Source organism: Rattus norvegicus, chromosome 16, assembly GCF_021556685.1.
Source record: "Rattus norvegicus strain SHRSP/BbbUtx chromosome 16, alternate assembly SHRSP_T2T, whole genome shotgun sequence".
In the NCBI taxonomy this organism is placed as follows: Eukaryota; Metazoa; Chordata; class Mammalia; order Rodentia; family Muridae; genus Rattus; species Rattus norvegicus.
In genome coordinates, this window is record NC_141549.1 from 63,172,917 (window position 1) to 63,196,720 (window position 23,804).

General features: G+C 38.0%; 1 protein-coding gene and 1 long non-coding RNA gene across 7 annotated transcripts in view; both read left to right on the top strand.

The window, feature by feature from the left end:
- The window catches only part of Erich1 (glutamate-rich 1), a gene marked incomplete at its 5' end in the record, with an annotated part of 52,793,804 nt that overhangs the window by 32,302,357 nt on the left and 20,467,643 nt on the right, over positions 1–23,804 (top strand).
- Positions 1–23,804, top strand: part of LOC134482390 (uncharacterized) — a 124,282-nt gene that overhangs the window by 31,135 nt on the left and 69,343 nt on the right. For 3 of the 7 annotated variants that reach the window (XR_015639942.1, XR_015639945.1, XR_015639943.1), the window contains one exon: positions 2,388–2,718. The exons of 2 other annotated variants lie outside the window; for them this stretch is intronic. This is a non-coding gene — a long non-coding RNA (uncharacterized LOC134482390). Of the gene's footprint in view, positions 1–2,387; positions 2,719–14,942; positions 17,299–23,804 lie in introns of those variants that run through there. 2 more of the 7 variants (XR_015639941.1, XR_015639944.1) reach the window with 2 other exon arrangements.

A 23,804-nucleotide genomic window follows, 5' to 3' on the forward strand; every position in this document is an offset into this window, starting at 1 on the left:
AAATTTATTCCACAGTTCTCTGATTCTAATGTATTTAGTGTTAAAATACATGAATTTGGATTTATTATTTTCTTTTTCTTATTGTACCATGTATGTGATTTAAAGTCATTGACAGAACTTAAAATAGTTAAAAATGGTTTTCTGCTAATAGACACGGGTACATCATGGATGCTCTTGATTCTTAAGATGTGAACAGGACAACGAATGGACACTGATTCCTAACAATTTCGATTTAGTGACGTCATAGATGATTTGGTGTTATAAAAACCATGAGATCCTGAGAACCTAAGTTTAGATCCTCAACATCCATAGGAAGGATGGGCATGGTGGTGTGGCCCTGAAATTGCAAATCTGCAGGGACAGAGACAGGAAGATGAGTTACAAGATTCTATCTCAAAAATAAACAAGAAAGGAACAAAGGAATAACTGATGTTGATATCTTCCTCTCTCTCTCTCTCTCTCTCTCTCTCTCTCTGTCTCTGTCTCTCTCTCTAACACACACAGAGAGAGACAGAGACAGAGACAGACAGAGAGAGAGACAGACAGAGATAGACAGAGAGACACACAGACAGAGAGACGGACAGAGACAGGGACAGAGAGAGACAGAGAGATTTTTGAGAAACATTATTTGTAAATGCCAGATCATTTTAGTTCTAACCTTACTTCTTCCTTGCCTTGTAGCAAATAGTCTTTTCTTATTTTGTCATTGTTTCTTTTAGTTGAATGGGTTATCCTTGGCTATTTTCATCCTCTAGCCTCTGTTAAGCAGTATTGGCCTAAATTTTCTGTGATAAGGTCAATGGTGTATAGCAATTCTCTTCTGAGACTTTTGAGAGATCCCCTGTGAGACTGTAATAAACTAAAATAGTCTCTGGGTCTTCATAATATATCTTAAAGAAGTTCAAGAAGCTTGGGAACAGGTTAATGAGCATTTTCTTTCTCCAGAAAAACATATACCCAGGGCCCACTGGGCACTTTAGTGGTGGATGGGTTTGGCTAAATTTTGTAAGACATTGAAATCAGGACTAGGTGTTTGAAAAAAGAAATTCAGTTCCATATTTCTCATTTAGGGGTGAAAGAGCTAATATATTGTGGGCCACACCAGGGGGCACGAAGAAGGCAAGCAGCATAATTTTTACGAGGTAGATCTTTTTTTCAAATGAAGTGTTTTTTAAAAAAATCAAGCAATTCCATCCCACTTCCTATGCATATTGATTTAATGTTGAGACAGACATGGGAATTAGTTGGTACAAAGATTTTTGGAAGAAAGAAATAATAACAAAAGCCTTGCTTAGAGATTCTGACTGTGCATTTTTCTCACAGTCTGTGGACTCATGCTCACTATCTGGATAGACATCGTTGAGCTTTTTCTGAAGAGAACCATTGAGCCTCAACAATCTAATTCCCAGAAATTCTGTCATGCTTTTTGAGCTTCAGAGTTCTGATATTAAACAAAAGTCCCATAGGTTTCAGTAACCAAAGTTTTATTCCTAAGAAACTTAAAACTGCTATTATCATGATATACCCATGTAAAAACATGCAAGGATTATCATATATGAGCTAGGTTACAGTTAGGAGATAGTTTCCATCTCTCAGCATAAACTAACATACAAAATAAAATCAGTAGCCACAAACATACATTTATATTGAGATAATCCACACGTGGAAACAATTACTGACGTTTTGATACCAAGTACTTAAATAAAATAAAGCTATACTGCTGTTCATATGTTTCAATAATTGTCTTGAAAATAAATTTAAATAAAGAAAATGTGTGTATTGTTACCCATTTAATGCTATTCTGCAGGAAGTCAAAATTGAAGTCTTAAAGGCCTAGACAAGTAGTCTTAATGAAAATACAATCAGTTAAGATGAGGCTATCCCAGACAATGGTATCCACTCTTTATCAGAAAATCATTTTTATTAGTGTGTGAAGGGTAGTAAGTGATGCTGGTTATCCATGCAGTTTCATTTTTTGGTTCTAAGCAAGAGGAGGGCAGGCCTAAAGGTCACAGGCTGTGCACAGAGAAGGAACAATAAGCCTTGTTTACAAAGAGCACAACATCTCACAGACACCAATGTGACAAGGATCCGGTCCATTTTCTATATTTTTTCTTAAAAATAAAATGTTTAAAGCAAACAATAAAGAGCTGTCTATAGTCTTCGCTGTACATTTAAATTGCAAGGGTTTAAGCTAGAAAATCTCTGGGAGCAAGTTTAGGCTTAGAAATTACCTGGTACCTGAAAACACTTTATATTACTAAATATTTATTCATAAAAGTTCAGCTGGGGTTTGAGGATTTGAGGGCTTGTTTTAATTATTTCTTTTTCTTCTTGAGATTAAAATGTGATTACGTAATTGGCTCCTTCTCTTTGCTCTCGCCAAGTATGCCTATGCGGGACATGTGTACCATGCCACCACACAGAAAAACTGGTGAGCTCAAACCCCACGAAACCCAGAACTGAGAATGGCAGAAGTCGGACCAGCTCGCTGCCTAACTACCTGCTCTGCAAAGGGTAATCACAACACTCTACTGAGAGGACCATGACAGTCACGTAGGAAAATACCTGGGGTCCTTCCCCATGCTAATAGAGCATCGCCAGCATCTCAAGCTAAGCCAGCTGGAAGAATCTATCCCTTGATCCCACCCTACTCCTCAATGTTCATAAAGTCCCCATCCGCATGGAATAACAAATGTACAACGTAGTCACCAAGAATTGTCGGAGTGTGGCTGTTTTACTGAGTTGTAACACTTTGGGGAAGAGTTTTCTCTCCCAAAGCATTCATCACTGAACCTCAAACCCGCCTGGCAGGCCGGGCTCACGTCCCTTCTGTCCCTGCCACTGTCACCCACTGCTGCCTCCGCTGCTGCTATCGCTCCTACCACTGCTATTCTGTGCTGCAACAGTAGCGGGTGAGACCTGAGACCCCAGAGTCCTGCCCTGTGCAGGCTTCCTTTCTGAGAACGATAACACTTTTGCCATTTCTGGCCGGATCAGAGACCCAGGGAACCTCTGGTTCAACGGAGGATGGTATACCTCTATACCTTGCTGTCATTCATGGCCTCTTTTTTCACTAATCATTGTTATATACACATAACACACATATAATCTCTCTAAGTACATAAACACAAACATACAATATCTCTAAATGTATAACTACAACCTGGTCAGTCTGAATAATCTTCATTTTGTGTATATGTTTTCTGGGCTGACTATTTCCTATTGGGGTGCTCTTCTCATAGGAAAACTATTGCTCCCACTTTCAGCCTTTCTTACTTGCCTACAGTTTTGTTCGTTTGTGTGTTTTGATTTGCTTTGCTTTTCCCTAGCGTTTGAAGTCTCGGGAGCTCCCCTCCATCCATGTTAGCAAGTCTATTGCTGCCATCCATGTTCAGCAGACCTTTGGGTAGTCATGTTGTTGAGACTCTATGACTACAGCTTCTGATAGTCTTAGGAGACACACTCAAATGAAAGCTCATTGCCCATTCCTCTTAGAATCTTTCCATACCCTCCTCCCTGATGATCCCTGAGCCTTAGGTAGGTGTGAGATTGGTGCTGTGTGTATGATGCTGTACATATAGCAGCTGGGATTGATTTCCACAATCCATATTTTTATTGATTGTAGTTTTCAATAATAGCTTTTATCTGATACAATGAGAAGTTTGAAGACTAAAATATGTACATTTTTAATATATATTTAATATAATATATTTAATGAATATATTTATTATAATGTACATTTAATATATGCACATGCATACATATGTATACAATATAATATTTAATATGCCTTTAATATAATATACATATAATAATAAATATATACTATATTTAATATAATACATTATACAAAATATATATGTTTGTGTGTTTATGTATGTGCCTGTATGAGTTTATGTGCATCACATGCATGCAGGTGCCTACCAGAAAATAGCACCAGATATCCTGTAATTATGGTTACAAATAGATGTGAGCTACTAGTTATGGGTGCTAGGAACCTAACCTGTATCCCCTACAAGAGATGTTCTGTTAAAGCTATGAGAAGAGACAGAAATACAGAAACACAGGAGAGACACACAAGGAAAACGCCAAGAATATCAACTCTGAGAACACAGTGACAAACCAGTATGCCAAGGACTTCCAGAAAACCACCAGAAACAGTGGCTCTTGGGCAGATGTTTTCTTGAAAGTTTTAGGGGAAGCCAGTCCTAATGACTTCATAGCTTAGGACTTGAAACTTTCAGAACCTTGGAAACATGAGTTTCCTTGCTGTGAGCCACTTAGTTTGTGATACTTTGTCACCATCTTCTTACCAAGTTAATAAACGCATGTCCTGATATAACTACAGCTCTTCAAGACCTTCAAACTTTAGGGAAGACTCCCCTATTGATCTGGTATTGCGTCCCTTCACCTACAGAATTGCATTTATCCTAACAGCACTCTGCTGATCTGCAGCAGTCATGCAAAATAGAACTACAGGCGACGAGGGAAGGATGAGAGCAGAAGAAATAGTTGTCCCCAGGTAAGAGCACATCAATTAGTTACTCAATATCAAATGGTCAGCTCTGAAAGCATAGCACACCGAACAGGCTGTGTTTACTAAGTATATATGGAATATATACATATACGTATGCATTAATCATTTATAAGCAAAGGGGGCATGAGTTTGAAAGAGAGCAAAGAAAATAAAATCTCGAATATAAATAAAATAAATCTCAAAAATAAAGAGTTCATTAATTAATTATTGATATAGCTGCAAAAAAATTGTTTGCTTCATGTGTGACAATCGGGTGTTGACAATTCTGGTCTTCTCAGCTGAGGACTTCTGAGTCTTGTAGCTTCCTTACATATACACACAGGCTGGCACTAATATGAACTCAAATATGAAGGTCTCTGGAGTTTTCTCTGTGGTTCTGCTTTCCTCTCTTCTGACGTCTTGTGATCACCATTAAGTTCCTGTTACTCGTGGGGAATTTAGCACCATTTCCTCAACTCAGTGGCACAGATTTTGTCTATGTTTGCCAACCAGAGTTTGTGCAAACTCTGTCAACACATCATGCTGGACAATTTTAGAACCTCATTGCTCTTATTTTACGTGAAGTTATGACCCAATCTCTGATGACACCAAATACTTCAGACATAAGACTTGGAGAAATTGAGCTCTAACTGACTTAGAAGCCTCTACCCTGACGACTACCTCTCACGGTATTAGAAGATGTTATGAAAGTTAGCAAGGAAGAAAAGTAATCGATAGTCCGGGAGGCTGGAAAACCTGTGGACCACAACAAGGATTGAACTGACCAAATATCCCGTGTGGTACAGTAGAAGCATTTATATCTCAAGGTTAACCAGCAACTGTCTACTCCAACTGAAAGTTCATTTAATCAGAGGGGATTCAAGCCTGGTTCTGTAAACCTGGAAAACTTCTGGTGGCTGGAGAGACAGTGACTTCCTGGAGAAACTTCTGCTGCTCTTTTATAAACCAAAAGAGTTCGAAGCTGTGTTCCATTTACCTTTATACCTACAGGTAAATGGAGCTCTCGTCTTTCATCAAAGAAACATCTTGTTGCTGTTAATGGAGATTACCGTAGAGATCTCAAATGATCAAAATAAAGTAAGAAATCATAGGAAAATAAGTAATCATAGGATGCTCAATCCCAACTGGTCCATCTCCGTCACTATGCCTCTTCACTAGGCTCATGGGAAAGCACAGAAGGAAGAGAACGGTTATAAAAGCCGGAGGACATCTGTTCTATGGTTGTATCTTCCAGATGTTAGAGAAGCTGCGTCTGTGAAATCCCAGCAATATTAATTTAAATAAAACATCATAGCTACAGGAGTGGACCAGAGAGCTTGTCACAACTAAGTAGAGGAGAAATTTCACAATGTCCCACCGCTAGATAAATATCTGCAGGCAACCAATGACTGTAGAAAGAGGGAGAGTCAGTTTCCCCCAGGGGCAAGCCTCCTCATGTCCCAATCCTAAATGGTCAGCATGACTGTACATATAAACAACACTAAAAGGGCTAAGTGTGTGTGTGCATGCATATGCATGCACGTGTACATGTGTACATCCTGTGTGCATGTATGTGTGTTTAAAAACAATAAAGAGAAAGTCATAAATTTGATGAGGTTGAGGGTACCTGGAAAGAGTAGGAGAGGAAAGAGGGTTGAGAAGGATGCAAGTACAGTGCTTTTGTAGGAAAATATCAAATAATATCATTTTAATTAAAAAGAAAATAGGGAATAGAAGCAGATATTAAAGAGCCAGATGTTAAAGATAACAGCTAATCCAGGAAGTTCCCAAGCGTACCACAGAGACACTTGCCACGTCCATGGTTATTACAGCTCTTTTCACAGCAGCAAGGAAATGGAATCAGGATACAGACCTACATGCACATGAATCGGTAAGGCAAGTGTGGTATCTATACCCACTATGGCAGTTCCTATTCAGGGTTCCCTTGACTGGATTCAGACTTACCTAGAAAATGATGGACACTTCTCAGTGGGGGATGGACATATTTAGAGAGGATTAAGTGTGTGTGTGGGGGGGGGGAGTGTTGCTGTAAGATATAAAAATGAAAAAAGTATTGTTGTCTTTTACCTCACTAGGTCCTGCACCTAGGTGCCCCAAGATATCTGCTAGGTATCTTGGCCAGGTTGGCCCAGTGTCTCCTGCTGCCGCACACTTTTCTACACTCAAACCCTCATATAAAAGAACACACAACACAATAATCTTAGATCCAGTTGATAAGATATAATTGCCCACTTAAACATACAAAGTCCGGTACCATCCATCCCTTGAGAACATTAATAACAACCTGTAAATACACAGAGTAGAATCTTTACATCAGCCTCCATTGTCCTCCCACGGCTTCTCTCTCTCTCCCCTCCCTTCTCTTCTCCTCCATTCTAGTCTCCTCCTCTTCCTTCACACTTCTCTCCCGCCCATCTTTCCTTCTCCTCCAATGACAGGCCTCCTTCTATCCGGTACCTGCCCCTCACCTGTATTTTACAAATTCAGTGGGGAGAAGGTTCTGGTGAAGTCACCAGATTCCTGAGTAGTGACTAGGCAGCTGTCCTTGGGGCAGTGGAATTAGCATCAAAATACAAATAACTCCCAGGCAAACCACAACAGGGGGGAAATGATGGATAAACTCTGTGTGCCTTAACAGAAAGAAATGTGAGAGACAAGAAAGCTAAGAGCCATCCTTTTATCCATTTTAGAAGGGGGAAGGTATGGGATGAGTAAAGTCAAAGGGCAGACATGGATGGGGATAAACACTAGACTGTAAAAAAAGGATTTAAAAGGGGGAGGGGCACACCAGGATTCCTCTTTCTTTTCCTTTCCTTTTTTTTTTTTTTTGCTTATTTTGCTTCACATAGTGATTTCCACTTCTGTCCATTTTCCTGCAAGTGGTATGAGTTTACTATTTATTTATGAATGAGATTCTGATACTCATACATACATATATACCCATATGTGTAGTTGTAAGTGTGACATATATATGACATTTAAATTTTTTACAGAAGATAGAACAAAGCACAATATGTAGAATGCCCACTAAAGACTTCTTAGGAACAGAGGATTTCACTGTCATAGTTCAAAGTAAAAAATTTTATATATGTGAAGGGCTAAGGGAACACATTTAAATGGCACCCTTGTTTTCCTAACTCCTAGGCCCTCCACAGTGTGAACTGCTCTGCCCATACCTACACAGTGACACACACACACACACACACACACACACACACACACACACACACACACATGCACACGGTCCTGCTATAATGGACTGGACCTCCAACTGTAAGACAAATATGTGATTCCTACTCCAAATTGTTTTCTGTCGGGTGTTTCAGTCACACAAAGAAAACCACACATTGCCAATAGAGTTTTCTTTATTCTAATTATTTCTAATTCTTTATTATTAAGCTGATAGCAGAAAGACTAATACCAACTTTTGTTTCTCATACATGGAATCTAGGCATGAAAATAGAAAGTGAACTATCTAGGAAGAGGGATGAAAATAGCAGGGAATGTGAAAAATAGACATAAATATGAGCAACATAAATTATATTAATGTATAAATGTCATAAGAAAGCTTATTATTTTGGATAGTAATTAAGGTGAATAAGTTAAGAAAAATTACATATATCAGAATTATACAACACCTATTATGAAAACACAAAAATTTAAAAGTCTGGTCATATGAATGACAGAAAACCTCAAAAAATGAAACCAATATATATGTTAGCTTCCACTGATTCCAGCAATATGTAAGAATGAGAGGAGAAAGTCAAGACAAGTTGATGATGAGGACCAAAAATGCTGTTGACAAGTGACGAGATCATCAGTTAGCTATATAAGAATCGAGCTGCAGAGAAGGAAAAACTTGACCAAATGTAGGAAGAACTGGAGAATGTCTACACATACATATTACCAGGTTGTACCAGAATGTCAGTACCATGCCAGGAGGGAATACCTGTGGCTTTCCTTGTCAGGGACCACCTCCCTCTGGTGTTATAATGCCAAAGCACAACATTGAAGAGGTTCATTAAGTCAATCTAAGAAGAGATTTAGCGTTTTTTCTACAGGAAAACAACTGAAAGAAGCCAGTTTGGCAAGTTTTAAGTTAAACTGTAACAGTAGGTTTTAGGGTCATTACTCAATACTTGAATACAGATCATGTGCACAGGAATAGAAAATAGCATTGCCCTTTTTAAATGATGGTAAAATATCAGGTTAATAGATTTTTAATGGGCCAACTTGATATTTCCTTGACATCAAATATATGATACTTTTAATTATTTCTTTAAAATAGGTAGTAACTATATAATAAGCATAAAGATGTAGAAGAGGAAATTAGTGGCTAAGTATGTAATTATCTTGTTAATTTGCTCCAAAATACATCAAAGTATGTATTTACATGGCAAAGTGATGTTGATGAAGAAAATATTATATCAACGAAACCAGAATAATGGGATTTTTCTCAAGGGTTTCCAAAAATGATTACTGGAAGAGGCAAATGCGCAGCCTGAATTACACAGATACCTTCGGGCTTAGAAGAGAACCATGAATACTTATGAGCAACAAGCATTGTCAGAAAGCTGACGTGTTGTGATATTGTACACCCTTATATAGTGCAGCTATTCTTCCAAGTTATCATAATGCCAATAAACATATTCTTATAAATAATCACCTTCGAATAAACAGTTAATATCTTAGGATTTTTATATAAATGGCATTACAAATGCTCTAATGAATGTGCTTATAAAGGGACAAGTTAACCCTGAGCACTGGAATGATCTTCTTCCTTAACTGCACAGACATGCTAGCAGGCCTGTTAGCAAAGTGCTCACTCTTTTTGATGGGATGATTTGCTCCCAGTCTCATCTGTCTCTAAAATTCATGCCCCTCATTTCACTTTTATTAGATTTGTCCTAAAGACGCCCTCTCTCTATCTCACTGAGGGTTCTATATTTTGCTTTTCTCTCTCATACTATGCTCATATTATCAATTTATGCTGACAGTCTGACAATTCATACATGAATCTAACTCAGTAATACTCTATAGCTATTAAAACATCAAGTACCAAAGTATTTGATATTGAGATTGATCATCATGTTTCTTTGGTTCTAACAAACCATTCTTGGTATGGGTATACAGCCAAGCTTCATTTGCTTTATAAAAATTTTACAGGTTTATAAAAATGGCATCCTTGTAGAGCATTGGTACTTTGTGTTATTTATAGCCTCAGTTGATCCATTAATTGAATCCACATTTAATTCCCGAAAAGCTCATACATTGACAAACTGGCTTCTGCACTAGTAATTTGAAGTAAAGGATTTAATTTCGTGGGACTGTGGAGGTGATTCAAAAGACAAAGTTCTTTTTCCCAATTATGAGGACCTGAGTTTTATTTCCAGCAACAATCTAAAAGCCAAATGTGGCTTTGTTTATATATAATACTCATGCTGGGTAGGTAGAGGCAAGAGGATCCCTGGGGCAAGTTGACCAGATAGTCCTGACAAATCAATGAACTCAGATTCAGTGAGAGACTGTCTCAAATCAAAGGAAGAAAGTGATGGGAAAGATATTTTAGGTTGATCTTTGGTTTACAAACACACACACACACACACACACACACACACACACACACACACACACACACACACCCCTATGCTCATACATCCCTCTCTGAAAAAAAATGCACCTAGTAATTTGTTCAATGTCAATGACTCCCACCTGCATTCAGTTGCACCTACAACTTTCTCTGAACTACGCTTAACTATCCAACTGAGACTCTGTTCTGTCATAGTCTGTTTATATCTGAATTGTAGAGTCAAAAGGTTTATCCAGCCTGAACTCATTTTAAATGCATATGTAACAGGACCAACTGTTTCTTCAAAATGAAATTTGGCAAAACTTTTCTATTTTCCATCTTATGCCTGCGCATAATTTGATATGATTAAAATCAGATGCATCACAGGAAGAGATATGAAAAGTAAAGAAATGTTTATATAACATAATCTGTCAATCGAAATAGGAAAGAGCCAAACTATTTCCCAGTAATCAGAATTCTTCAGTTGAACTGTATAAAAATAAGGTGAGACAGTCATTAGGGCCTTTGAGTACCAACAGCACTTATGTGGCCCACTGTCATGATTGACAAGGCATCCTTTTATCTGTCTTAATGCCTTATTCTAAATAAAGTTGTGGCTTAAAGACTGAAGGTCTCCAGACATTCTAGTTCTCTAACTATCTTGAATGCTGGTGATAACTTTTTTCATAAAATTTTATTTAGTTTTTCATTAAATTTAATATTATTTTTGAGAATTTCATATATAAGTACTAATTTACCTCATTTCCCTTAGCTTCTAAAATGTCCTAAAGACTATCTAGCTCATTCTGAGGGTTAAAAATCTCTGGCTTGGTGATTAACACCTGTAGCCTAACAGCAGGGGATTAAACAAAGGATTAATTGCTAGAGCCTTTTCCCTTTTCTCCAGATGCCTCTCCCTTGTCAGGCTGGTGAGGAGGTTTGAAACAATAAACCAGGAGAAGAGAATCACCCTCTTCTTGATCTTTAAAAATAAAACTTCAAATGTTCTGCTGATTAGACTAGTTTATGTTTTATGCTCACTTATGAATCATACACTATGAGCAGGTAGGTAAGATTATGCGTCTCAGTTTAGGTCAATCAGTGGTCATCATATATTTGAACGTGAAATTAATTTCCTGTGGCAAAATTGCTTCCCAACTGTAAAAGTTTTCCAACTGGTAGGTCAAGGCTTCTGTCACACTTGGTATATCCAAATCTATTTGCATTCATTTATTTTCTCATGGTTGTGTCCAAAAATCTCAGAAAAAGCAACTAAAATAAAGCCATATACTGGCTCACATTTTATGGGGACACTGTCCATCTCGATGGGAAAGACATGGTGGGAAGATAGGTGGCTGATAACATTGAATTCACAGTGAAGAAACAGAGGGTGGTACACACTAGAGATTAGCTTCTTTTTTTCTTCTTTTTTTTAAAGATTTTTTTTCTTATTTTAAGATTTATTTATTTATTTTATGTATATGAGTACACTGTGGCTGTCTTCAGACACACCAGAAGAGGGCATCAGATCTCATTATATATGGTTGTGATCCACCATGTGGTTGTTGGGAATTGAACTCATGACCTCCGGAAGAGCAATCAGTGCTCTTAACCACTGAGCCATCTCTCCAGCCCTTTTCTCTTTATAGACACCAATACTTATGGTAATTCTTCCCTTCCATCTATAACCCCTCTAGAAAAACAGAACTTTTCATAATTGTGTCTCCTTGGTGAATATAATTCTAGTCCAGTTGGCAGTGAAGATTAATGATCACTACAGCCTTCAGCTATCTTAGAATGGTATCAAGGTCACTGCTTGATGAGTGACTATTGGCAGTTTTCTTTATTCTGAATATAAGTGAGAGGTGTACTTCACGGTCTCTTACCAGTTGCTGTGTCTCTCTCTCATAACATGGTCAGATCAACACATTTTTTAAAAAGACAATATTTGCCAATGAAAATTCATGGAAGTGTAAAGCATCACTACTGGTACTTACCATGTCATTTTGGTTATTATTCACTGTGCGTGAATGCATATGAATCTATATCAATGTACATAAATATATGAATGCTTTACAGTCAAGTGTCTGGCATGAATCTAGGCAGCATCCAGGATTTTGAAGTAAGATCAGAGAAAGAAATGGGACCTTCCAGCTGCTCCCATTGAAACTGGAGAGTGAGTAAAGAATAACAATCTGTGCTTTGAAGTCCCTTTGTTAAGCACAGATTATTGTCACAATGTAACTCAACTGCACTAGCAACAAACAGTAAGTTTTCATCAATTGCACCCACCTAGATAGCCAAGGGCTACCTTCTCAGTCGCTGTTATGCTCATATGAATATACTTTTCTACTAGAATATGATGTAAACAATTTGCAGTTACTTACTTGTTTAGAAGGATATCTGATTTTCTGAATTTTATTTTTGTCCTCAATGCTGGCTGGAAATGCCAGTTACAGCAGGAGCCTTGACAACCTCACGTGCAGCCTAGTGACCTGCATTATTGGGCCATGAACTTAATGCATCAAAGCCAATTTTGAACAGATCATCAACCAAAAAAATACTATAGCTACTACTTATATTATAACTCTAGTGGTTGAAGAAATAGGCAGCAAATTTGCCTTTTCCTTTCATTATTTAACCCATGTATACATTTAAGAAATATTATTTAATTGATATAGTATGGATGGATGGGAGATGGGTGGTAGGAGCCATCATAGGGTAAATTAATAACTAGTAGGTGATCTTCCTGAGATAGTCAGTGTGTTGTGGATTAAAATTATCCATGACAGATTTGCTCCTATAGGCAAGGCTCAGGAGAAAATCATTTTAGAAAAGATTCCTGCTATTAATATGTTTTTCCTGTTATTATTACACCTGTACGGCAATCACTAGGTATTAGGCAAACTTTTGAGCAGAACTCTGCAGATCTATGAAGATGTATGGTCTTGTAGTGATGATATATAGACAAATAGATGAGTTCTTAATTCTTAATGATGATCCTAAATTTATATCAGTATTTACTAATCACTCTTACAGTGGCACTACTCTTATGTTCTTTCTGAGGTGAAAACTGTAGTGAGAACTCTGCTTGCTAGTCTGTCACCAGGTAATTGCTTCTACTACTCAGAGCATATTCCAAAAGGTTGTAAAATATAGGCGTGATGAATATTAGTTCCCACCTAAGTTGCTAAATTAAATCAGCCTTGCATTTTAACTATTCAACATCTACTCAGAAAGTTGTCTTTTCTTCCTCACTTTGGTTATAATTTGATGTAAATATGAATGTCTATGAATCTATATCAACGTATATATAATATGTATGTTCTAAAGTCAAGTGTCTGGCATAGATCTATGTAGTTTCCAGAATTTTGAAGTTAAAATCAGAGAAAAACAATAATGTAGCCTTAACAAACATTAGCTCCCACCTGAGTTGTTATATTAAATTAGACCTGCATTTTAACTATTTAACATGATGGATGTAGTCATAATATTTTAATACTGACAGCATGAATTCCTAAGTTGATTACTATTAAGTAAGCTTATTAAGGTTTCAAAAAGCTTGCCTTCATATAACCACAGTAAAAGAAGGATTTACAAGCCTGAGTGCAGAAATTATACTCACAAAGTGTGGTACAGGAATTTATCTGGAAAGTATGCTTAAAATTATATGCCAGAATAATCCAGGACTTTATGCTTACCCTGTGGCTCAAGTCTGGTTTTTGCAAACATTGTCTATGAAGTAAACAATGACAAACAAACTGGAATTTTTGGGGTCTAAACAACAAACGAACTAGAACAACAATAACGAAAACAAAAAAATAAACCAGAGATTGGTGAAATTGTGGAAGGCTTCAAGCTGCTCAATCAACTCTGTACTAGAAATAGTCCAGTCGCAGACAAAGAATCAAGCAAACAACAGACACCTCCACTAATGTCTACATACTGATGTGTGCTAGGCATCGAAAACATACTTTTGTCACTCAGTTTCATACAGGAAGCCATGCAGAAGCAAAGCATCTAAAGATGAAGAAGACTACAACTCTAGGCAGGATTAAGAACCCAGGTAGTCATGGCCTTGTGGCATGATGCAGTTTGCAAAGGAGGAGTCCAAAACTTATAACTTGATCTTCAAAATAAGTCAATAGGACCTTGAAATTAAAACTGAGATGAGTGGTGTGGCTTTATATCCTTTTTGAGGATCAACACACAGCAGCAGATACTTTTCATCCATGTGCCAAGGAGCTTTTAAATTCAGCAGTTAATAATTTAACAAAGTCATATGCATTTGCACTGCACTGATGAAAAGATTGTTTTAAACAAGTCAGACCAGGAGTCAGGAATTGTAAAATTTACTACAATTTTGTAATTAATTATCAGGGAAGAACTATATCACAGAGCATAGTACAGGACTGCCATTAGTTCTGTGCAACTATAAAGGGCAATAATCAATTATTATTAAGTCTTATTAATCCTTTCATATGTATCTTACACCTAATATCTTTTTTAGCTACTTTCAAATCTGAGTCAATACACTGTCAGTTGTATGTGGTATTCAAACTTGCAAATTCTTCTTTCATATACATTCCTTAAAAAAGTCTTGAGCAATAGGATTGAAAGTTAATATGATGATCTTATCACTTGTGAGAAATTGAGGTAATGAGATTAAAAGGCAAACCAAATATTACACTATGAATGAAAGACTAGAAAAATCCTAGTATCTAATTCTCTTTTTATTGTGACTAAAGATATGTAAACTGCGTGCTAATCTATGTATCTGCTTCTTTCAAATATAGATACAGATAGATATCAAAATGCTTTTTATTGTCACAGAAAGAATAAAGGGTGACAGAGGATAAAAGTCCAAGAACCAAAATGGAGTCATCCTGGGAAAGCAAATAATGTTTAAGACGAAGGCGATTTCATTCAGACAGAGCATCTCACAGCACACCTACGCTGTCGTTTTTAGGAAGGCAATCTACAATCTGACTGAAGCAAACCAGAGCCATAAATTACAATGCCTAAGCTTCTGAGAGTCTTAAAAATACATTACCAACCAAAGATTGAGACACAGGGTTCACAAATTCTGTTTGCAACATGGGAGAAGTAGTCCACAGACAAATGTCAGAGAGACAGGAGACCCTTGAAGGCGAAGAACATTGACAAAGGCAGTGTTCGGAGAATCAATATGAGGCAATCTGGTACGCTATTTCTTTCCCTCAATGCTGGAGAGGAAACAAAAGGAGAGGAAACTGAACTGAGAAATAAAAAAATGAAGACTAATAAGTGAGAAGAATACACACAACTGAATTCAGAATGACCAGGGAAACTGAAGTCTAGGGAAACAGTCTACCAACAATACAACTTGGTGTCAGCAAGTAAACATGAAGTGATAGGACAAGAGATACATTTACATGAAAATCAAGGCATAGCAATGGTGACCAGCCTCGGTACATTGAAGATTTTTAAGCATCCGAGAGAATGTTGCATGCTGCCTGAGATCAGCAAGTTACTACTCAATTCAGCCTCTGAACATTGACCATAGCAAAAAGTAGCATAATGGTGCATAATCCAAGCTCTAGACATTCAGATGCAGATCTCTGACGAGTCAATGGACCCCCTCTTCCATCACTTTTTCCCCTTCCTTTTGGTACTCTGAATGGAAGCCTCTTCCTGCCTTGACTGCCCTTTGTCTGGCACTCTCACTTACCACCTACGAACCTACCCAGCAGGGCCCTTCCCTCACCCTCCTCACCCGTCCTCTCTCTCATTTGTTCCTGTAGCCCATACACGTCAAATCCTGGAAGTGGCTACCCCAGGCCAGTCTTTGGGCCCAGAAAGTAGATTGTTGCTACTGAATCCAGGCTCTGGACACTGAGAGAAACATGCTATTGCTCAAACTCTAGACTCTGGCTCCAGGGTCTAGACTGTGCTCAGGAGCTGCATTCTATTGTTCCTTACAGGCTCTTGACCCAGAGAGTCCAGCTCTAGACACTTAGAGCAATATGTTCGCTACCACTCAAGTAGGGCTCTGCTTAATTAAGGAGATAAGGAGATCCAATACATAAGTAATTCATCTCTGGGGTACATAAGTGAAGTCTCCAGGTTTTCTAACTCTTTTCTTATTCCTTACGTTTCTTATTCCATTTGCCTGGTTTTCACTTGTTTTCCTCTCACTATTTAAAAGTCAAACACGTTTATTGTAGTTCATGGGGGAAAGAGACTGGAATCCATTGTTGGGATCTATGGGCCTGTGGTGAAGCAGAACTTCATGAAAGCAGTGGGGCAGGGCAGAACAGATTTATTTACTTTGGGACAGCCAGGAAATAGAGATATACACACACAAGAAGGAATCAAGGACAAGATATCCTAAAAGTCAACTCCCACTGACTTGCATCTTTCTAACAGGCTCAACTCCTAAATTTTCTACCACGTTCTGAAATAGTGTCAGTTGCTGGGGACCAGTCTTTCATCATAAGAGCCAGCATGTAGAGCACATTTCATGTTGTAACCTTGGCTCAAAGATACTTGCATTTACCCCAGCTCTCTGTAATATAAATGCTACATGGCTGTACCTCTCAACTATAATGAATACCCTTTATATACTTGCATTTGATAAGGGAAATTAGCATCTCAACATGAATTAAAAATGTTAGATTTAATAGCTACCCTAGGATTTTTACTACTTGTCATAACTTCTCATTTTCAATACAATATCTCCACTTTAGTCCCTGCTCTGTACTAAAACAAACAAACAAACAAACAAACAAACAAACAAAAAAACCACCTCACATCATGTCTCTTGCAAAGACAGCAAGCAGTCTTAGGGACGGCTTGAGAATCCACAGGAATCTGAAAGCACTAAGAGCAGAATCTCTGCTCAATACAGTAGAGGCAGCTGAGGAGATGGCTCATTGGATGAGACAGTGACAGAGGCAGAAGCAGGAGACACTGCAAAAGATTGACCTGACAGAGTCTGTGGGGTTTATCTGAAAACCTCAGGAAAGGGATGGCTTAGCTACTGATTCTTCTGGTTTTCGTCTCTCCTTTTCCAACCCATGCTTTTGATATTCTATCTACTGATCCTACATTTGGCCAGCAAGAAGGAACAAATATTAAGTCAACTTAGCCAAATAAAACATGTCCCTTCCATGCATCAAGCTATACACAGTGCACGCACCCACTGCAATCTGACAGGGCTAAACCCAGACACTTTTTTCCCCTGAGAAAAAACAGTGACTGTGGATTTCATGTGTTGTATTGAACTTTGAATTCAGTTAAATTTTATTTCGAAATGTGTTAAAGAAAGAAAATGTTTCTGTTTATGACATATAGCTCTTAAGCCTGATAATTTGTTTCCTGGACAAAATTCTAGTTTATAATATAAAATGCCATCCATTCCAGGGATAATGTATTAAGAGGACAATTTCCTTTTTAATAGATTTGATTATGATCAATGTGGAGCCTTTCGTTCAACAGACTACTTCTTAGAAATAAAGTCAATCCATGGGATTTGTTTAGAGAGTAACGTGTGGCCTACAATCATCTATACCACTAGCCATTTGAAATCCTTTTATTTGCACAAAACTGTGTTGTAAAAATAGCTTTAGAATTTTTTAGTAAAACTACCACCCTACCAAAAACATTCAAAAGACATTTTAAATGCATTCAACTTTTTAAAATATTCTAGCCATTATAAGTTTAGCTAACAGTCAAACGAATAGAGATTAAAATATATAATTGTCTTAGAGTTTCCATGGCTGTGAAAAACCACCGTGACCAAAGATATATAGAGAAGATAGGGTTTTTTCCAGCTTGCAACTCTTCAGTTCATGCTCCATGACTGAGGGAAATAAGGACAAGAACTCAGGCCTAGGAAGTCCAGGGCAGGAGTTGATGTAAAAGCCTTGGAGGAGTACTCCTTATTCTTTTTCTCCTTATGGTTTTTTCACCCTGCCTGCTTATCTCATCTAGTACCACTTTTCCAGGGATGGCATGGTCGCCAGTGAGCTGGTGCACCAACAACAATCACCAATGGAAAAAAAGAAAAAAAGCAACCGTAGGCTTGTCCATTTTCTCAATTGAGATTTCCTCTTTCCAAATGACTCTACCTTGTGTCAAGTTGACATAAACCTAGGCAGGTTCCCAATGATATAATCATTGCCCACTGATAATCGAGTAAAGATAAAACACTAAAACGATGCCATTAGTCAAGAAGGTTGGACACCGAAGGAACACAATTTATGCAGTTGTAATGTAAAAGATTTACAGAGAACATTTCAGGTCTTATTCAGTGTGACTTGTTTCTGTGTCTGAAATATTGTCCCATTAATCAGTGAATGAATTAAGAATAACTGTGAAGGACTACTGTTTATTTTGTTGACTTATTACTTAGACCCTGTTCATTCATTTTTCCATGCCTCATAAATCAAATGGATATACTTAGGCATAAGATGTTTGTTCTTCTGTTACTGAAGCATCTCTTTAAAGGGTTGAACATAAAATTAAGTAAGTGTTTTTAATGAATAAAAACTTACCACACCAAGTTGATTGTCTAGAGCAGTGGTTCTCAATCTTCCTCATGCTATCACCCCTTAACACAGTTCCTCATGTTGTGATGACCCCAACCATGACATTATTTTATTGCTCCTCCATAACTGTATTATTGGTGCTGCTATAAATTGTAATGTAAACATCTGATATACAGGATAACTGATATGCATTCTCCAAAAGGGTCACCACTCATAGGTTGAGATCTATGTGATTGTCTATGTGATTGTCACACACTAATATTAGCAGAGAAGCATTGCCTGAAAACAATGTTGCCATCTGTATTAGTTATATGTTATATGATATATGTATGCCTATAATAATAATTGTATGTTAGACTCTGTATTAGTTTGTCATACACTAATAGCATAGTAGCATTGTCTGCGTACAATGTTACAGTCTGTATTATATGTATATAATGTGTGTGTGTGTGTGTGTGTGTGTGTGTGTGTGTGTGTGTGTGCCTATACCAATAGGTAGTTGTGTGTGAGACTCTGTATTAGTTAGAGTTTTTGTTGCTGTGGTCAAACGCCTAACAAGAGAAGCAACTTCCTGTAGGAAGAGTTAATTTTGTCTGGAAAGCTATGACAAGAAGGTCATGAGCCAGCTGGTCACATTATATCCACATTCATGTCAGAAAGCAGAGAGAAATGGGTGCTGACGCTCAGCTGGCTTTCACAATGTCATTTTTACAGTATCCCAGATCATGGAATGGGGCCACCACAAATGGGTCGTTCTTCCCAATTTTAATTAGCCCAATTTAGACACTTCCTCACAGACACATTGAGAGAATGATCTCCTGGTTTACTCTCTACCCTATCAAGTTGACAATATTAAATATCAGATTCTGAAAAAATAAACTCATATTAAGGATATCAGATTTTATAATCCAAAACTACAATGAAAATATCCAACTTCAATCACAGCGTGAACATAATTTTTCTAACTACTGCCCTGTTACCATTTCAATGGTTGGAAAAGTGAGAGTGAGATCAGTAGATTTCTCCCAATGCCATTTTCTTCTCTTTCATTAAAAATGATTTTGCATTTGACATTCATCATCATGAAGACTAAATGCTCTTCTCTCAAAGGACCTTACAGCATAGTGTGAACACTATGGTGTGCAGCTCTAAATGGTTTGTGTGAATTTTGAGCCCTGCCATTAAAATTCTCTTTCACATATCCTATTAAACACAAGGCTAAGAGGAATCTTGAAGTGAAAAAGAGATGTGCTCTAGAGAGTTATATGGTAAAGATACACAATAAAATGGGATCCAAGATACAATGTCATACCTGTGTCACTCTGGGTTTTGTTATGACCAGATCACATTATAATACATATATATTTCAGGCCAGTAGAACATTAAGGTTTCTAGTATAGAACATGAACATTATAATGAAATTTGTTCCTAACAGGACTAAGAATAGGTAATAATCCTTCAGGTGCAACGATATGGAAATGGCAACTAGAAAAATGAATGTCCCTTCTGTTGTGGAAAGCCATATTGGATGACCACCTGAGAAGTTATGGGAAATCAGAATACATATTTCTGAGTTTGAAGTACTAGGAGAAACAGCGGAAAATCGAGAGGGATGAATCAAAATGCTGGCATGTATTTGTTGTTTCCTAACATGTTGAACAAAATGTAATAAGAGCTATTAAGACTAGTGCCTGCAAGTGTGCACAATTGATTCAAAAGAAGCTAATTTAATTTTTTCTCAGCCTCAGCCTGAAATTCAAGGTTATGTTAAGTTGGGACCTGTAAGTATTGGGAAAGCCAATTGAAGTAAGTACAAAAAGTGACCATTGAAAGGTAGTTTTTCACCAGCCACCAGGCAGCCTGCCCCTCACCAGGATGGTATTGATATCGGTGACCCATGTGACCATGGAGGACCACATGGATGTCCATGCACTGTTCTGCTGCTGGGAGGCCACATTTATCTGAGTGGCTTGTGCTGTCACCTGTGCCCATGTTGATATCTGGGGTTCAGAATGCCTCAGAGACTCTTTCATGGGTCTGTGGTCCGATTTCTAGTGGACAAGCTGTCCTGTTTGTGCTGTTGCCAGAAACTGCATGGAGGCCCATGATCTGTGAAGAGCAAGATGGCTACTTTGGCTGAGATCTGGAGAGCTGGATGACTGTAGATGCACAGTTGAGAGAGAGGGACATACAAGGTTTCTGTGACAACCTCTAGTCCAACCTGAACTCCCCCACCCCTCAAAAGAGTAACAGCCTTAACAGGAAGCCACTGAAGAGAACTCTTAAGATGTGTTATAGGAATGCTAAAGTGTGTCTCTCTATAACTGACACCTTCTGGTAAGGGTACAGGAGGAGGACTCAGTTCTACCTAAGTGGCAGGCCACTGAGAGTTTGCCCATGCTCCAGCGAATTTGAATGTGTGTGTGTGTGTGTGTGTGTGTGTGTGTGTGTGTGTGTGTAACACAAATTGGACTTTTTATTCTTGTATTGCTTTTTACTTGGGAGGGCGTCCCAAGGGTGGGATTTGGCAGATATGGAAGGACAATAGAAGTAAGTGATCAGGGTGCATGATGTGAAGTTTCCACAGAATCAATGAAAATTTTATGTTAGAAAGAAGGAAGGAGAGAGAGAGAGAAAGAGAGAGATGGGTGGGAGGGAGGAAGGAAGGAAGGAAAGGAGGGAAGAAGGGAAGGAGGGAGGAAGAGGGAGGAAGGAAGAAAGAAAGGAAAGGAAGGAAGGAAGGAAGGAAGGAAGGAAGAAAGGAAGAAAGGAAGAAAGGAAGAAAGGAAGGAAGGAAGGAAGAAAGAAAGAAAGAAAGAAAGAAAGAAAGAAAGAAAGAAAGAAAGAAAGAAAGAAAGAAAGATGTAACCAAATGTCACCTGTGGCATAAACACTTTATCATATAGGGACCAGGTAATGTGAATCAACTGAACAACTGAAATTTCGATTATAATTGCTGCCATATTACCTGAGCACATTGTCCCAAGTGGTTCGAAGAAGATGCCATTACATCTACGAAAGGGAAACAGTCAGAGAAGCAAGTAAATAAAAATCTACTAGGTTTTAAAACCTACACAGATATCTTTGCTCAATCAATTCATTAAGTAAATGAGAATTTTGGTATTAAAAAAGTCTTTGAAGAAACCACAAGTGTCTTCTAAAACTTACCATACTGCCCTCTCCTCCCTAAGTTGTTTGCGGTTGTGGTGTTGTAACACAGCAATAGAAACTCTTAGAGTTACCATGCTATGGTGGTCACTGTACCTTCTGTCCAACACACCCAATGTCTTCAGCAACAGGTTGCCTACCTCTAGAGGAGAAGTGAGAGCATCGGCAACAGCCTCTCCTGTTTTGGGAGTCACTTGAACAATCTTGACGAACTCATCAAAGAGTCTCTTATCGCTGGTGTTGGAGAACTAATTAGATGGTCTTTGGTTATTGAAAGGAGCATCATCAGGTGTTATGGGCATGTTTCATTTAAACTATATATTTATACACAAATTTACCTGTATTGTAGGTGTTTAAGGTAGATAACTAATAATATGATTGCTCGTGACTTACGCAAGGTGACATAGAGCCACTGTGGCCCAACTGGGCACATCTTACCCAGTAGGCTGAGGTTGGAGATCATCGAATCCACAGCTATATAAGGCCACTGATTCCTTTTGTTTCTGAGCAGCTTTCCAGATTATGGAAACTCTCCACTTAGAGAAAGCTTCTAGCTTATTCCCAGTTTATTTTCTTGATATCATTCATTCAAGGTATGTGGTAGCTTCAGCAACAAGGTCTCACTGTCTAGTTATGTAGAGAACAAGCAAGAAGGCAAGAACCTGTATGGTTTTGAGGGTTTCTGGGGCTTCTCCGAGCAATAATTCATGAGAACATGTGCTACCTCTAGCAGTGGGACCCTCAGAATAACTTTATCTCAAAATATAGTTTTTCTACCTTCAAGAATTCATTCAAAAATAAGTTATATTTTTAAATTTGGCTGCCGGATAATAGGTTTCCATGTGTCTCTTTTCATTGCTCCTGTTGTTTTGGTAGTCCTGTCCCCTTTGCCCTATAATCTCCCAATACCCGCCCCTCACTCCTTTCTCTCATTAGCATTTCCTCTTTCTATTTCTATGTTATAGAACTTCTATTTCCCCCATCTTCACTAAGTCCTGCCTCTCGATGGCTTCTGACTTCTTTCTACATATACTCCAAGCTAAACACACAACAATAGAGATCTGGAGCTAGTTTCTACATACAAGGCTAGCATGAAGCATCTGCCTGGCTATGCCTGTGTTACCTCATTCAATATGAATGCTTTTTCCAGTTCCATCCATTTGCCTGAAATTTTCAATTTTTCATTTCCCCGTAATGCTCGATAGCATTTGATGTATAGATGTATCATACTTTCATTTCCAGTCAACATTTGATGAGCATTTGGTTTGATTCCCATCTTCTCGATATTATGAATAGATTTACAATACATATGGATGACCAAACCCAGGAGTGGAACAGCTTGTTTATATCTTAGAGGTCTCTACATTAATTTCCATAGTGGTTGTAATGGTCTGCACTCCCACCAGCATAAGACAAGGATTTTTCTTTCCTCATATCCTTCTCAGCATTTGATCCCATATGATTTCTGATGACAGCCATTCTGATCTGGTGAGATGGAATCTCAAGGTAGTTTTAATTTGCATTTCCCTGATGGCTAAGGCTGTTAAATATTTTTAAGTGTATATGACCCATTCATAAATCTTCTTTTGATAAATCTTTGTTCATATCTGTAATCCATTTTTGGTTGGGTTGCTTGTTTTCTTGGTGTACTTTTATGAATCTCTATATATTATAGATATTAATCTTTTGTCAGATATATTGCTGGCAAAGGTTGCTTCCAGTTCTGGAGGCTGCCTCTCTATTTTGTTGACTGTTTCCTTTGTTGTGTACTGCTTTACTTTCATGGGATCCCACTTATTCATTGTTAACCTTATTTTTCATTGACCAGAGCTTATTCAGAAAGTTCTGATGCATGCCTAGATGTTTTAGCACATTTTCCTTTCTACCATTTTCATTTTCCCATTTTTCCATCAAGATCTCTGATATATTTGGAGGGTGAGGCAGAGCCATTGAAATCATGAAATCACAGGAGCTGCAGCTGTCTGCACAGGTTCAG